Raw genomic sequence first — 14,680 nt, forward strand, 5'->3', positions numbered from 1 at the left:
GATTAGATTAGATTAGTACCTGTTCCATAGATCATGAATACGACACTTCGTAATGATGTGGAACGTGTCAGGTTAATAAAAGGTGTCTATACAAGATATTACATTACACAAAATATTACATGACACTCAACATTTTTTTTTTTGTGGAGGTTGGGAAATTATCCACTTGCTATATTCAAAAATTCATCTAATGAGTAGGTGGTGTTGTCATTAAGAAATTCTTTCAATTTCCTTTTAAATGCTATATGGCTATCTGTCGGACTTTTGATGCTATTAGGTAAGTGACCAAAGACTTTTGTGGCAGCATGATTTACCCCCTTCTGAGCCAAAGTTAGATTTAACCTTGAGTAGTGAAGATCATCCTTTCTCCTGGTGTTGTAGCCATGTACACTGCTATTACTTTTGAATTCTTTCAGACTGTTAATAACAAATTTCATAAGTGAATATATATATATATATATATATATATATATATATATATATATATATATATTGTGAGGCTACAGTGAAGATATCTAGCTCTTTAAATAAGTGTCTGCAGGATGATCTTGGATGAGCACCAGCAATTATTCTGATTACACGCTTTTGTGCAATGAACACTCTTTTACTCAATGATGAGTTACCCCAGAATATGATGCCATACGAAAGCAGAGAATGAAAATAGGCATGGTAAGCTAATTTAGTCAGATGTATATCGCCAAAATTTGCAATGATCCTAATAGCATAAGTAGCTGAACTCAAAAGTTTCAGCAGATCCTCAGTGTGTTTTTTCCAGTTCAACCCCTCATCAATGCATACACCTAGAAATTTTGAATATTCTACCTTAGCCACCGATTTCTGATCAAAGTCTATATTTATTAATGGGGTCATTCCATTTACTGTGTGGAACTGTATATACAGTGTTTTGTCAAAGTTTAATGAGAGCCCATTAGCAGAGAACCACTTAATGATTTTCTGAAAAATATTGTTTACAATTTCACCAGTTAATTCTTGTCTGTTGGGTGTGATAGCTATACTTGTATCATCGGCAAAAAGTACCAGCTTTGCATCTTCGTGAATATAGAATGGCAAGTCATTAATATATATTAAGAACAGCAGAGGACCCAAGACCGAACTTTGCGGCACCCCATTCCTTAGTTTTAACCCTTTTATCTCACTTAGCCCAAACCAGCCTCTCACTGCATGGCATAGAAGAATGATCGCTTTGATATTGCTGTAGCATTTCATAAGAATATTTTGGCAATTTATAATGTGCTTATTTACTTAATTGAAGAACAAGCGCACTTATTTGGCATGACGCATAAACAGACAATTCTAGACCTGTGCTGTCTAACGAATAAGAGTAGAAGGAGAGCAGATTCACCAAGTGGCAGCTGCTGAAAGTCGTAGGCCATGGTGGGAGGAAGCAAAAGTAGAGCACCTTTTAACTTTCGTAACTTATGCGTAAGTTGGCATGACAGTGTGCAAGTTGGGTGTTACCGCATGTATGCACTGGTGGTACTGGGTTTTGCTGTACTTTTGTGGTTTTCCGAATAAATGTTTCGTTTCAAAACGGCATTTGCTATTTTGTCAACTTGGTAGCAGATGTGTATGGTCGATAAATTTTTCACAAAGCGCCACAGTTTTGGCCGATTTCCACGATAATTTGACGTTGTAGCAGTGTAAAAGACGAGACAATGTCCAACGAAAGACAACAAACTGAAAAACTCACTGGCGAAGAAATTTAAGGGACTTGGAGAATCATAATGAGAACTACCTGAGAATGTGACGAAATCTTTGACGTCATAATGCTGAGATGGTTAGGTCAGAAGATAGTGGACAAAATTATGAAACTGATCTTGCTAAATGGATCAGGCCTAGTGCAAAAGCAAGGAAATGGCTAATTCTATCGCTTGACACGAAGCCTGTTAACAAGTCATTTAGCGGTACATTCAATAGATTAGATCTAGATTTTCTGTGTGATGAACAGAACTTTGAAGCTGCTGGTATAGTAATAGACAGTTTTAAGTAAGTTGTAATTTCCCTGTACAGGTCACCTAAGGGTATAACCAATGTATTTTTAGAAAAACTGGACCTGCTGTTACATGTACTTACAGATACTAGATGGATACATTATGATGTTGTGATAGGTGGAGATGTGAATGCTGAATTCAATGTCACAACACAAAAACGTACTGTCACTGAACTCCAAAACCTACTAAGACAGTGCAACTTACATTCAGTCAATAACAAACCTACAAGAGAACATGCATGTCTTGACAATATATTTGTAAATTTTAAAACAACAGAAGAATCATGTTTTGTGACAGTATTTCCATATTCTGATCATGATTCAGTATCTTTAAATTACACAAGTAGGTTCCCTCTTGATAAGAGTTATGTAAATAAGTTTGTCCCAGAAGTTGTGGTCACTAGACCAGTCACAGATGAGAAAATTGACAGGTTTCGTACGTCCCTTTCTAACAGAGATTGGTTTGGCCTGTGTTATGATGAGACACATTATACTCTAAGCAATTATCTGCCAGCAAAGGTACTATTTGATAGGTTTCTCAAAGCATTTCTGGGACACTTTAATGACTGCATACCAATAAAGAAATGCAAAGTAACTGACAGAGTCCTAAAAGCAAAAGTTCCAAATAGACAAAATACATGGTACACAAAACAGTGTCTACTATGAAAAATCAAGTTATGTTGTTGTACAATATTTATAAAAATCTGAAAACCAACCATGCTAAACTAGCCTATGTTAGATCTAGGAATGAGTAAAAAAAAGCAGTTGTGGAAGCCAAACAAGCACACAATCTCAGAAGTATTGAGAAATCCACCAATAAATGCAAAGCAGCATGGACTCTAATAAATAGTGTCGCCAAAGATAAAAGAAGTGACAAAATTAGTATCTCTCCTCAGGAATTTAATGACTTTTTTATTAAATCAGTTGAGGAAGTAGGAAGTGCTATAATTAAACCTGAAATCAGCTCATCACAGTTACTGTCAAAAAATATTGCTAGGTCATCAACAAACACAAGTACCTTCAATTTTTTTGAGGTCTCACCTGGTTTTGTGTTAAGAATAGTGAAGCAGTTAAAATCATCAGACACTGTAGACATATATGACCTGTCTTGTAACATGCTTAAGAAAGTAATAGACTGTATAGTGTACCCCCTAACATATTGTATAAACAAGTGTATACTGGAGGGTTTTTTCCCTGATGAGCTTAAACTGTCTAGGGTAGTTCCAGTACATAAAAAAGGAAATAAAAATTCTGTCTCAAGTTACAGGCCAATATCCATAGTCCCAGTTTTCTCAAAAGTTCTAGAATGCATAATTTACCAACAATTATCTGTTTACTTTGATAACATAGGATTAATAAGTGGATCACAGTATGGCTTTAGGAAAAACCTGTCAACCATTGATGCCATAGACAATGTTGTTAAATACATCCATCAAGTATTTGAAGATAAATGCTTTGCCCAAGTGACTTTTTGTGACCTAAGCAAAGCCTTTGACTGTGTAGAACATACACTACTACTCGAAAAAATGGACTTTTACGGTGTTAAAGGTAACAGCCTTAAGCTATTAAGATCATATTTACAAAACCGTAAGCAAGCCGTCTGTGTTGGGAAAGAAATGTCCAGTATAGAACAAGTTGAGGTAGGTGTTCCGCAGGGATCTGTGCTGGGCCCTTTCCTTTTCCTAATAATGATAAATGACCTGCCATCATTTATCAAATCCAGAACAGTACTCTATGCTGATGATACAACATTTCTGAACAGCAGTAATGATCTTAATAGCCTTAAAACATGTGTTACAGAGACAATTGCGCAAGCTTCACTCTGGTTTAAAGCAAATGGGTTCTTGCTTAATGAAAGCAAAACCCAGCAGATGGTATTTAGTTTAAAAGACAAGTTTCCATCAGATGATCCTAGTTGTGTTAAATTTTTGGGGGTATATTTGGATGATAAACTTTCTTGGAATCCACATATTAAGTATATTAGCGGTAAATTGTCTAGGGTAATCTATTTGTTAATGCGATTAATGCACTGTGTACCTAAAAATTATGTTAGAGTATCTTACTACTCATTTTTCCAAAGCATCATATCCTATGGCATTATTTTATGGGGAAACTCCACTTGTGTGCATGATATACTATTGCTGCAAAAGAAAGCTATTAGGATAATTACAGGCTCACCATACAAGGCTCATTGTAAACCTTTGTTTACTCAACAAAAAATCATGACAGTAATAAACCTATATATTTATTATGTTTTATCTACACAAAAAAGAACTTACCTAAAGTAAAACGCAGGGCAAATATACATTGTTACAGCACTAGGACAAACAGCTCTATCTATACGCCCTACCACAGACTGTCAAAATCAGTTAACAGTTATGAACTTATGGGCCACAAATAATTTAACAAACTTCCACAAGGTATACAAAATTTACCAGAGCAACAATACAAACAAACACTTTATGACTGGTTAGTTGTAAACCCATTCTACAATGTAAAGGATTTCATGACCTGTGATATTAAACTGTAAAGTTCTTAACAATTCTGTCCTTTTATAGCATGTACTGTACTGTATTGTATTATATGTATGACTTTGTCTATTGCTGTAATGGCTTAAAGACAATAAAATTATTATTATTATTATTATTTCTTTACTTTCTCAGACTTTTTAGAAGTCTGGTTAAGAATGGAGTGACGCGGACCTTTATCAAGCGTCACTTCCTTTTTGCTGTACGGTACATGTTATATTGCATTTAGGAACTTTCGGGTAATTGAACATGTATCAATAATTACGGATTTCTGTAATTGTATATATATGTTTGGATGTAGCTGTATCGCATTGATGTATTGGTGGATATTGTGTGGTATGACTCCTGTAGTTGATACTATAATTGGTATGATGTCAACTTTATCCTGATGCCACATGTCTTTGACTTCCTCAGCCAGTTGGATGTATTTTTCAATTTTTTCTCCTGTTTTCTTTTGTATATTTGTTGTATTGGGTATGGATATTTCGATTAGTTGTGTTAATTTCTTCTTTTTATTGGTGAGTATGATGTCAGGTTTGTTATGTGGTGTTGTTTTATCTGTTATAATGGTTCTGTTCCAGTATAATTTGTATTCATCATTCTCCAGTACATTTTGTGGTGCATACTTGTATGTAGGAACTTGTTGTTTTAAAAGTTTATGTTGTAAGGCAAGCTGTTGATGTATTATTTTTGCGACATTGTCATGTCTTCTGGGGTATTCTGTATTTGCTAGTATTGTACATCCGCTTGTGATGTGATCTACTGTTTCTATTTGTTGTTTACAAAGTCTGCATTTATCTGTTGTGGTATTAGGATCTTTAATAATGTGCTTGCTGTAATACCTGGTGTTTATTGTTTGATCCTGTATTGCAATCATGAATCCTTCTGTCTCACTGTATATATTGCCTTTTCTTAGCCATGTGTTTGATGCGTCTTGATCGATGTGTGGCTGTGTTAGATGATACGGGTGCTTGCCATGAAGTGTTTTCTTTTTCCAATTTACTTTCTTCGTATCTGTTGATGTTATGTGGTCTAAAGGGTTGTAGAGGTGGTTATGAAATTGTAGTGGTGTAGCCGATGTATTTATATGAGTGATTGCTTTGTGTATTTTGCTAGTTTCTGCTCGTTCTATAAAGAATTTTCTTAAATTGTCTACCTGTCCATAATGTAGGTTTTTTATATCGATAAATCCCCTTCCTCCTTCCTTTCTGCTTAATGTGAATCTTTCTGTTGCTGAATGTATGTGATGTATTCTATATTTGTGGCATTGTGAGCGTGTAAGTGTATTGAGTGCTTCTAGGTCTGTGTTACTCCATTTCACTACTCCAAATGAGTAGGTCAATATTGGTACGGCATAAGTATTTATAGCTTTTGTCTTGTTTCTTGCTGTCAATTCTGTTTTCAGTATTTTTGTTAGTCTTTGTCTATATTTTTCTTTTAGTTCTTCTTTAATATTTGTATTATCTATTCCTATTTTTTGTCTGTATCCTAGATATTTATAGGCATCCGTTTTTCCCATCGCTTCTATGCAGTCGCTGTGGTTATCCAATATGTAATCTTCTTGTTTAGTGTGTTTTCCCTTGACTATGCTATTTTTCTTACATTTGTCTGTTCCAAAAGCCATACTTATATCATTGCTGAATACTTCTGTTATCTTTAGTAATTGGTTGAGTTGTTGATTTGTTGCTGCCAGTAGTTTTAGATCATCCATGTATAGCAAATGTGTGATTTTGTGTGGGTATGTTCCAGTAATATTGTATCCATAATTTGTATTATTTAGCATGTTGGATAGTGGGTTCAGAGCAAGGCAGAACCAGAAAGGACTTAATGAGTCTCCTTGGTATATTCCACGCTTAATCTGTATTGGCTGTGATGTGATATTATTTGAATTTATTTGGATATTAAGTGTGGTTTTCCAATTTTTCATTACTATGTTTAGGAACTGTATCAATTTAGGATCTATTTTGTATATTTCCAATATTTGTAGTAACCATGAGTGGGGTACACTATCAAAAGCTTTTTGGTAATCAATGTATGCGTAGTGTAGCGACCTTTGTTTAGTTTTAGCTTGATATGTCACCTCTGCATCTATTATCAGTTGCTCTTTAGATCCTCGTGCTCCTTTGCAACAGCCTTTTTGTTCTTCATTTATAATTTTGTTCTGTGTTGTATGTGTCATTAATTTCTGTTTAATGATTGAAGTTAATATTTTGTATATTGTTGGTAGGCATGTTATGGGGCGATATTTAGCTGGGTTCGCTGTGTCTGCTTGATCTTTAGGTTTCAGATAAGTTATTCCATGTGTAAGTGTATCAGGGAATGTGTATGGGTCTGCAATGTAACTGTTAAATAATTTAGTTAGATGTGAATGTGTTGAGGTGAACTTCTTTAACCAGAAATTTGCTATTTTATCATTTCCAGGGGCTTTCCAATTGTGAGTAGAATTAATTGCTTGGGTGACTTCATGTTGCAAAATTTTCACTTCAGGCATTTGTGGTATCATCTTGTATGTGTCTGTTTCTGTTTGTATCCACCGTGCATGCCTGTTATGTTGTACCGGGTTTGACCATATGTTGCTCCAGAAGTGTTCCATGTCTGTTATGTTTGGTGGATTGTTTATTTTAATGTGTGTGTTATCTATTGTCTGGTAAAATTTCTTTTGGTTTGTGTTGAATGTTTGGTTTTGTTTCCTTCTATTTTCACTTTTTTTGTATCTTCTGAGTCGTTTGGCTAATGCTTGTAATTTCTGCTTCTTTTCGTCTAATTGCTCTGTCGCTTCTTGTTGTGAGATTTTACCTAACCTTTTTCGTTTTTTTTCCGAGATTTCATTTCTTATAAATTGTGTTAGCTGTCCGATGTCTTTTCTCAGTTTTTCTATTCTGATCTGTAGCCTGTGTTGCCATGCTGGTTTTGTGGGTTTCTTCTGTGTGTTGGTTGGTTCTGATCTCTGTCTAGTGTGTATATTTAGTGTAGTGAGTGCTCCTATATAAACCAGTAGTTGTAACTCTTCCATAGTTGTGTTTTCATTTATTTTGTTGTGTATGATTGTGTTGATAGTTTTTATTGTTGTTTCGACTTGTGGGTTATTTGGTGGTCTATGCAAGAATGTTCTAATGTCTGTATTTGTGTCTTTGTATTCTATATATGTTAGCTGAAATTTTTCTTCTATATCTAGCATCTGTGTCACTTCGTGTTCTATTTGTGCTTGTTCTGGTGGCTGTCTTAAGATTTCGTTTTCCTCTGATTGTTTAATTGGTGCGTGTTGTTCTTTGTTTGTTTGCTCTGGGATGTTTGAGTCCATTACTGTATTTTCTTCTTCTTCTGATTGCACATTATTTTGTTCCAGTATTTGTTGTACTTCTTGTTTGATGTTTTCTAATTCTGACTGGGGTATCCTGCTATTTTTGATTATTACACGGATCTGATCAGCTAGTCGTTGTTCTGTTAAAAATTTTAATTCTGGGTATCTGGTAATAAATGTTGTGTATACTTGTGATCTGTATCCAGTTGTGTTGGTTCCTAGGTTTGTTGCTTGGTAATAACAGAACATGAGGTGTCGATTAACTTCATCTGACCATCTCATCCTCTGTCTTTGTTTTCCTTCTAGGGTGGTTGCAGGAAGCATATCCTGCAAAACACCTCTATTTGGATTTAAATCATTTTCCAGTTGGCTAGCAGTGTCGTTACCATTGTGGGCGGGCATAGGGTTCAAGCGTCGTCCCCGACCATGACGGCGCTTGTCCGAGGCTTCTTTAGTTCTGTCCTGAACCAACTAATCACACTAAAAGGGGGGTTAGCCCTATTAGTGGTTTGTTCTTTTCGTCGCCTTTTACGACTGGCAGAACATACCGGAGGCCTATTCTTTTCCCGGGCCTCCACGGGGATTATTATTATTATTATTATTATTATTATTATTATTATTATTATTTGTGTTAGAGAATGCAAGACTGCTAAAGAGATTTGGGATAAGCTAGTAAAATTTATGGTGTTCACTCAGCTGAAAACATTGATCTGCTTCGATGCAAATTTCATAACAGTGTGGAAGGCATCTGATAGTATACAAGGCCATGTAGCTAAACCTGACGAAGTACAAACTCAACTTTCATTGTTAGAAAAGCCGATTGACGATGGTGTCCTCTGTGCACGATTTATGAAACGTTGCCCAAAGAGTTCGTTTACATTTATATAAAGCTGCTCGATTTACCTACTGAAGAGAAGAAGTGGAATAAGTAACAAAGACGGTGTTTCAAATATGAACTGAGGATAACAGATTGTGATGACGAAACTGTTGTTACAGCAATGATGTCGAAAATGAAGACTAAGAAACAACAACCAAGACACAAACAATCTTTATCTGAAGCTGACGCGTTAAAAAGTCTCATTATAAAGGGAATGAAGACAGAAAATCAAAACAGGGTTGGTTTGTTCCAAGTGTAAGAGAAAGAGCCATCGGTGAAATGCATGTACTACGACAGACAAAAGAGAAAACTGTGCTATGTTGTCAAAATATGTAAAATCAGTGGAACAGTGAGGAAGTCTTAGTTGCATACATAGGGTTACTTCAAGAACTGAGTAAAAAGTTTTAATGGTAGGACGCAACAATTTTTCTGTAAATGTAAATTCACTAGACTGCAATGAGCGATTCACTGACAGAAGTGCGACGCATCACGTAACAAATCTATTTGATTGGTACATTACATATGAACCTTTTGAAACTTCGAGTAAGATGAATAGAGCCAAGAATGGTGTGCAAATGGAAGCATTTGGTACAGATCGAAGTCACGTACAGGTGTTCAATAGATAAAGATAGACAGAAAGATATTTCGAAGACATTTGGTTTTCTCCTTATAGATCCTGTAAACAATATCCCAATTGCTGTTGCTACATCCAGTGTCGAAAATGAATTTTATCGTTTAGATGTTAGGGTTGTTCATCAAGGAAAGTCTTGTGTTGTTGAAACTGATGAGACTTTCAAGAGATAGTATAAAAAATGGGTCTTCAAAGTAAACACTATGTGCACCAGTTTTTGAAGGATCCTGGTATAGAAACAGAGCTTTAGTGCAGCTTTTGTGAAGGACGTGTGTATGGCAAACATCGCCTGTTAATGTTTGGTGAAAGAGTGCAAAAACACACTAAATGTGGAGAATTAATTTATGCATATGTTTGTGGACCAATGGAAGAAAATGATTTAAGGGCTCATCGAAACTTTGCAATTTCTAAAGGATGATTTTTCCAGTTTAGAATACCACACCTTTTGTGACACAAAGTTGAATTTAAAGAAAAATTACGACTGTCCATTAAAATTATGAAGACTCAGGCTGATGTTACAGTGAAAGAATTACGTACGGACAGTGGCAGGCCATTCCTTAATAAAGATGTACATAAGTTTGCTGACTCAAATCGACTGAAACATTCGTTTACCGGACCATTTATTCCTCAGCAGAATGGCGTTCCTGAGTGGGGAAACAGAATACTTCATGAAGTGGCACGTTCTTGGCTCTGCTCTACATACATCCATGCTATGCTTGGATTCAAAAAAAAGGAGGAAGTTTGATGTTAAATCTTTAAAAAGATATGTCGTTGGCTATGATTACTGTGGATACCGTATTCACTTTCCTGAAAAGATGTGTGTGTATGTATGCAGAGATGTAAAATTCAACTGCAGAGAATTATAGAAATCTGTTACTCAAGAGACTAAAAGGATTGTCGATATATGAGATGGAGATGAAAATGAAAATATTACAGAAAATGAACATGAAAATGCTGATTTTGAAGAGGATAGCCGGCTGGTGTGGCCGAGTGCTTCTAGGCGCTTCAGTGTGGAACCGCGCGACCGCTACGGTCACAGGTTCGAATCCTGCCTCGGGCATAGATTTGTGTGATGTCCTTAGATTAGTTAGGTTTAAGTAGTTCTATGTTATAAGGGACTCATGACCTCAGATGTTAAGTCCCATAGTGCTCAGAGCCATTTGAACCCATTTGAAGAGGATAGTCAATGGGATTGTATGAACCAAGTTACAGCAATAAGTGATATAAGAGTAACTAATCACCCACATGACACTGAAAGACAAGCTGGAAGCAACTTGGAAGCAAGAAATGAGAACAAAGGAAGCTACAATTTACGCGAACGGCGAAATTTGAAGAAACAATCATGTTACTGTGAAGATTCAGCCCACCAACCAAGACTGTTGCTTCTTTGTGAGACATCGAACTGTAAACAAGCAGTACAGTCAGAAAATTTCTAAGAATGGAAATAAGCACTGGAGGAAAAAATGAGTGATCTAAAATAAAATAAGACAAAACTTGAACAAACAAAATGACTGAATGTCGATGGGTCTTTGTACAAAATTAATCAAAATAATCAAGCAGTTCTATATGAGGATAGACTGGTGGCAAAAGGATATACTCAACGTTCTGGAATATATTATGTTGACATGTTTAGCACTGTTACAAGATTAGAGACGATGAGAGCCATGTTGAGCATTGAAATTCAGCATTATTTGTGTATAAGGCAACTTGATGTAAGGATGGCATTTCTCAACAGTATTCTGAAGGAGGAAATATACATGTATCAACCATAAGGCTTTGTCGATAGTACAGGACGTCTATGTAAATTACTGAAGAGACTATGGTTTGAAGCAACCCCCAAAATGTTGGTATGAATGTCTTGTTAAATTTCTTATGAAAGTAATATGCGGGAGAGCTGCTCAGATCCACGAATGTTCTGTGGTGAAAACCTGGTACTGCTGTTTCAGGTTGATGATGAATTGGCCATAGTCTCTAATGATGCAACAACTAAGTTTATTGAGTAGTTGAGTAAACGTTTTCAGATCGATGTAGAAAAGGCTGATTCCTTCTTGGGATTACGAGTCAAGAAATTTGGCAACCATGTTCAAATAAATCAGGCTGCATATGTGAAAAGAATTTTAGAGAAATATAGTATGGTGGAGGCAAAACCATTATCTTTACCCACTGACCCAGGATGCATACTATGTAAGTCATCTCTATCGAGAAATGGTTGCAAGTTTGATGTATTTAATACAAGGTACAAGACCAGATTTTTCAAATGCTGTTAATACTGGATTGAGCTCAGCAACACAGGCACATTTTGCATTGCTCAAGCGAATATTCAGGTACCGGGTGATCAAAAAGTCTGTATAAATTTGTAAACTTAATAAATCACGGAATAATGTAGATGTTGTTGTTGTTGTGGTCTTCAGTCCTGAGACTGGTTTGATGCAGCTCTCCATGCTACTCTGTCCTGTGCAAGCTGCTTCATCTCCCAGTAACAACTGCAACCTAAATCCTTCTGAATCAGCTTAGTGTATTCATCTCTTGGTCTCCCTCTACGATTTTTACCCTCCACGCTGCCCTCCAATACTAAATTGGTGATCCCTTGATGCCTCAGAACATGTCCTACCAACCGATCCCTTTTACTAGTCAAGTTGTGCCACAAATTTCTCTTCTCCCCAATCCTATTCAATACCTCCTCATTAGTTATGTGATCTACCCATCTAATCTTCAGCATTCTTCTGTAGCACCACATTTCGAAAGCTTCTATTCTCTTCTTGTCCAAACTATTTATCGTCCATGTTTCACTTCCATACATGGCTACACTCCATACAAATGCTTTCAGAAACAACGTCCTGACATTTAAATCTACACTCGATGTTAACAAATTTCTCTTCTTCAGAAACGCTTTCCTTCCCATTGCCAGTCTACATTTTATATCCTCTCTACTTCGATCATCATCAGTTATTTTGCTCCCCAAATAGCAAAACTCCTTTACTACTTTAAGTGTCTCATTTCCTAATCTAATTCCCTCAGCATCACCCGACTTAATTCGACTACATTCCATTATCCTCGTTTTACTTTTGTTGATGTTCATCTTATATCCTCCTTTCAAGACACTGTACATTCCGTTGAACTGCTCTTCCAAGTCCTTTGCTGTCTCTGACAGAATTACAATGTCATCGGCAAACTTCAAAGTTTTTATTTCTTCTCCATGGATTTTAATACCTACTCCGAATTTTTCTTTTGTTTCCTTTACTGCTTGCTCAATATACAGACTGAATAACATCGGGGAGAGGCTACAACCCTGTCTCACTCCCTTCCCAATCACTGCTTCCCTTCCATGTCCCTCGACTCTTATAACTGCCATCTGGTTTCTGTATAAGTTGTAAATAGCGTTTCGCTCCCTGTATTTTACCCCTGCCACCGTCAGAATTTGAAAGAGAGTATTCCAGTCAACATTGTCAAAAGCTTTCTCTAAGTCTACAAATGCTAGAAACGTAGGTTTGCCTTTCCTTAATCTAGCTTCTAAGATAAGTCGTAGGGTCAATATTGCCTCACGTGTTCCTATATTTCTACGGAATCCAAACTGATCTTCCCCGAGGCGGCTTCTACTAGTTTTTCCATTCGTCTGTAAAGAATTCGTGTTAGTATTTTGCAGCTGTGACTTATTAAACTGATCGTTCGGTAATTTTCACGTCTGTCAACACCTGCTTTCTTTGGGATTGAAATTATTATATTCTTCTTGACGTCTGAGGGTATTTCGCCTGTCTCATACATTTTGCTCACCAGATGGTAGAGTTTTGTCAGGACTGGCTCTCCCAAGGCTGTCAGTAGTTCTAATGGAACTATATATTCCTTCCACCTTTCTGTTTTCCCTTCTTTGCTTAGAACTGGGTTTCCATCTGAGCTCTTGATATTCATACAAGTGGTTCTCTTTTCTCCAAAGATCTCTTTAATTTCCCTGTAGGCTGTATCTATCTTACCCCCGGTGAGACAAGCCTCTACATCCTTACATTTGTCCTCTAGCCATCCCTGCTTAGCCATTTTGCACTTCCTGTCGATCTCATTTTTGAGACTTTTGTATTCCCTTTTGCCTGCTTCATTAGTTATGTGATCTACCCATCTAATCTTCAGCATTCTTCTGTAGCACCACATTTCGAAAGCTTCTATTCTCTTCTTGTCCAAACTATTTATCGTCCATGTTTCACTTCCATACATGGCTACACTCCATACAAATACTTTCAGAAACAACTTCCTGACATTTAAACCTACACTCGATGTTAACAAATTTCTCTTCTTCAGAAACGCTTTCCTTCCCATTGCCACTCTACATTTTATATCCTCTCTACTTCGACCATCATCAGTTATTTTGCTCCCCAAATAGCAAAACTCCTTTACTACTTTAAGTGTCTCATTTCCTAATCTAATTCCCTCAGCATCACCCGACTTAATTAGACTACATTCCATTATCCTCGTTTTACTTTTGTTGATGTTCATCTTATATCCTCCTTTCAAGACACTGCCCATTCCGTTCAACTGCTCTTCCAAGTCCTTTGCTGTCTCTGACAGAATTACAATGTCATCGGCAAACCTCAAAGTTTTTATTTCTTCTCCATGGATTTTAATACCTACTCCGAATTTTTCTTTTGTTTCCTTTACACCTGCTTTCTTTGGGATTGGAATTATTATATTCTTCTGAGGGTATTGCGCCTGTCTCATACATTTTGCTCATCAGATGGTAGAGTTTTCTCAGGACTGGCTCTCCCAAGGCTGTCAGTAGTTCTAATGGAACTATATATTCCTTCTTTGCTTAGAACTGGGTTTCCATCTGAGCTCTTGATATTCATACAATTGGTTCTCTTTTCTCCAAAGGTCTCTTTAATTTTCCTGTAGGCTGTATCTATCTTACCCCCGGTGAGACAAACCTCTACATCCTTACATTTGTCCTCTAGCCATCCCTGCTTAGCCATTTTGCACTTCCTGTCGATCTCATTTTTGAGACGTTTGTATTCCCTTTTGCCTGCTTCATTTACTGCATTTTTTATATTTTCTCCTTTGATCAATTAAGTTCAATATTTCTTCTGTTACCCAAGGATTTCTACTAGCCCTCGTCTTTTTACCTACTTTATCCTCTGCTGCCTTCACTACTTCATCCCTCAAAGCTACCCATTCTTCTTCTACTGTATTTCTTTCCCCATTCCTGTCAATTGTTCCCTTATTCTCTCCCTGAAACTCTGTACAACCTCTGGTTCTTTCAGTTTATCCAGGTCCCATCTCCTTAAATTCCCATATTTTTGCAGTTTCTTCAGTTTTAATCTACAGTTCATAACCAATAGATTGTGGTCAG

The sequence above is a fragment of the Schistocerca nitens genome, chromosome 9, assembly GCF_023898315.1.
Source record: "Schistocerca nitens isolate TAMUIC-IGC-003100 chromosome 9, iqSchNite1.1, whole genome shotgun sequence".
NCBI classification, from domain to species: domain Eukaryota; kingdom Metazoa; phylum Arthropoda; class Insecta; order Orthoptera; family Acrididae; genus Schistocerca; species Schistocerca nitens.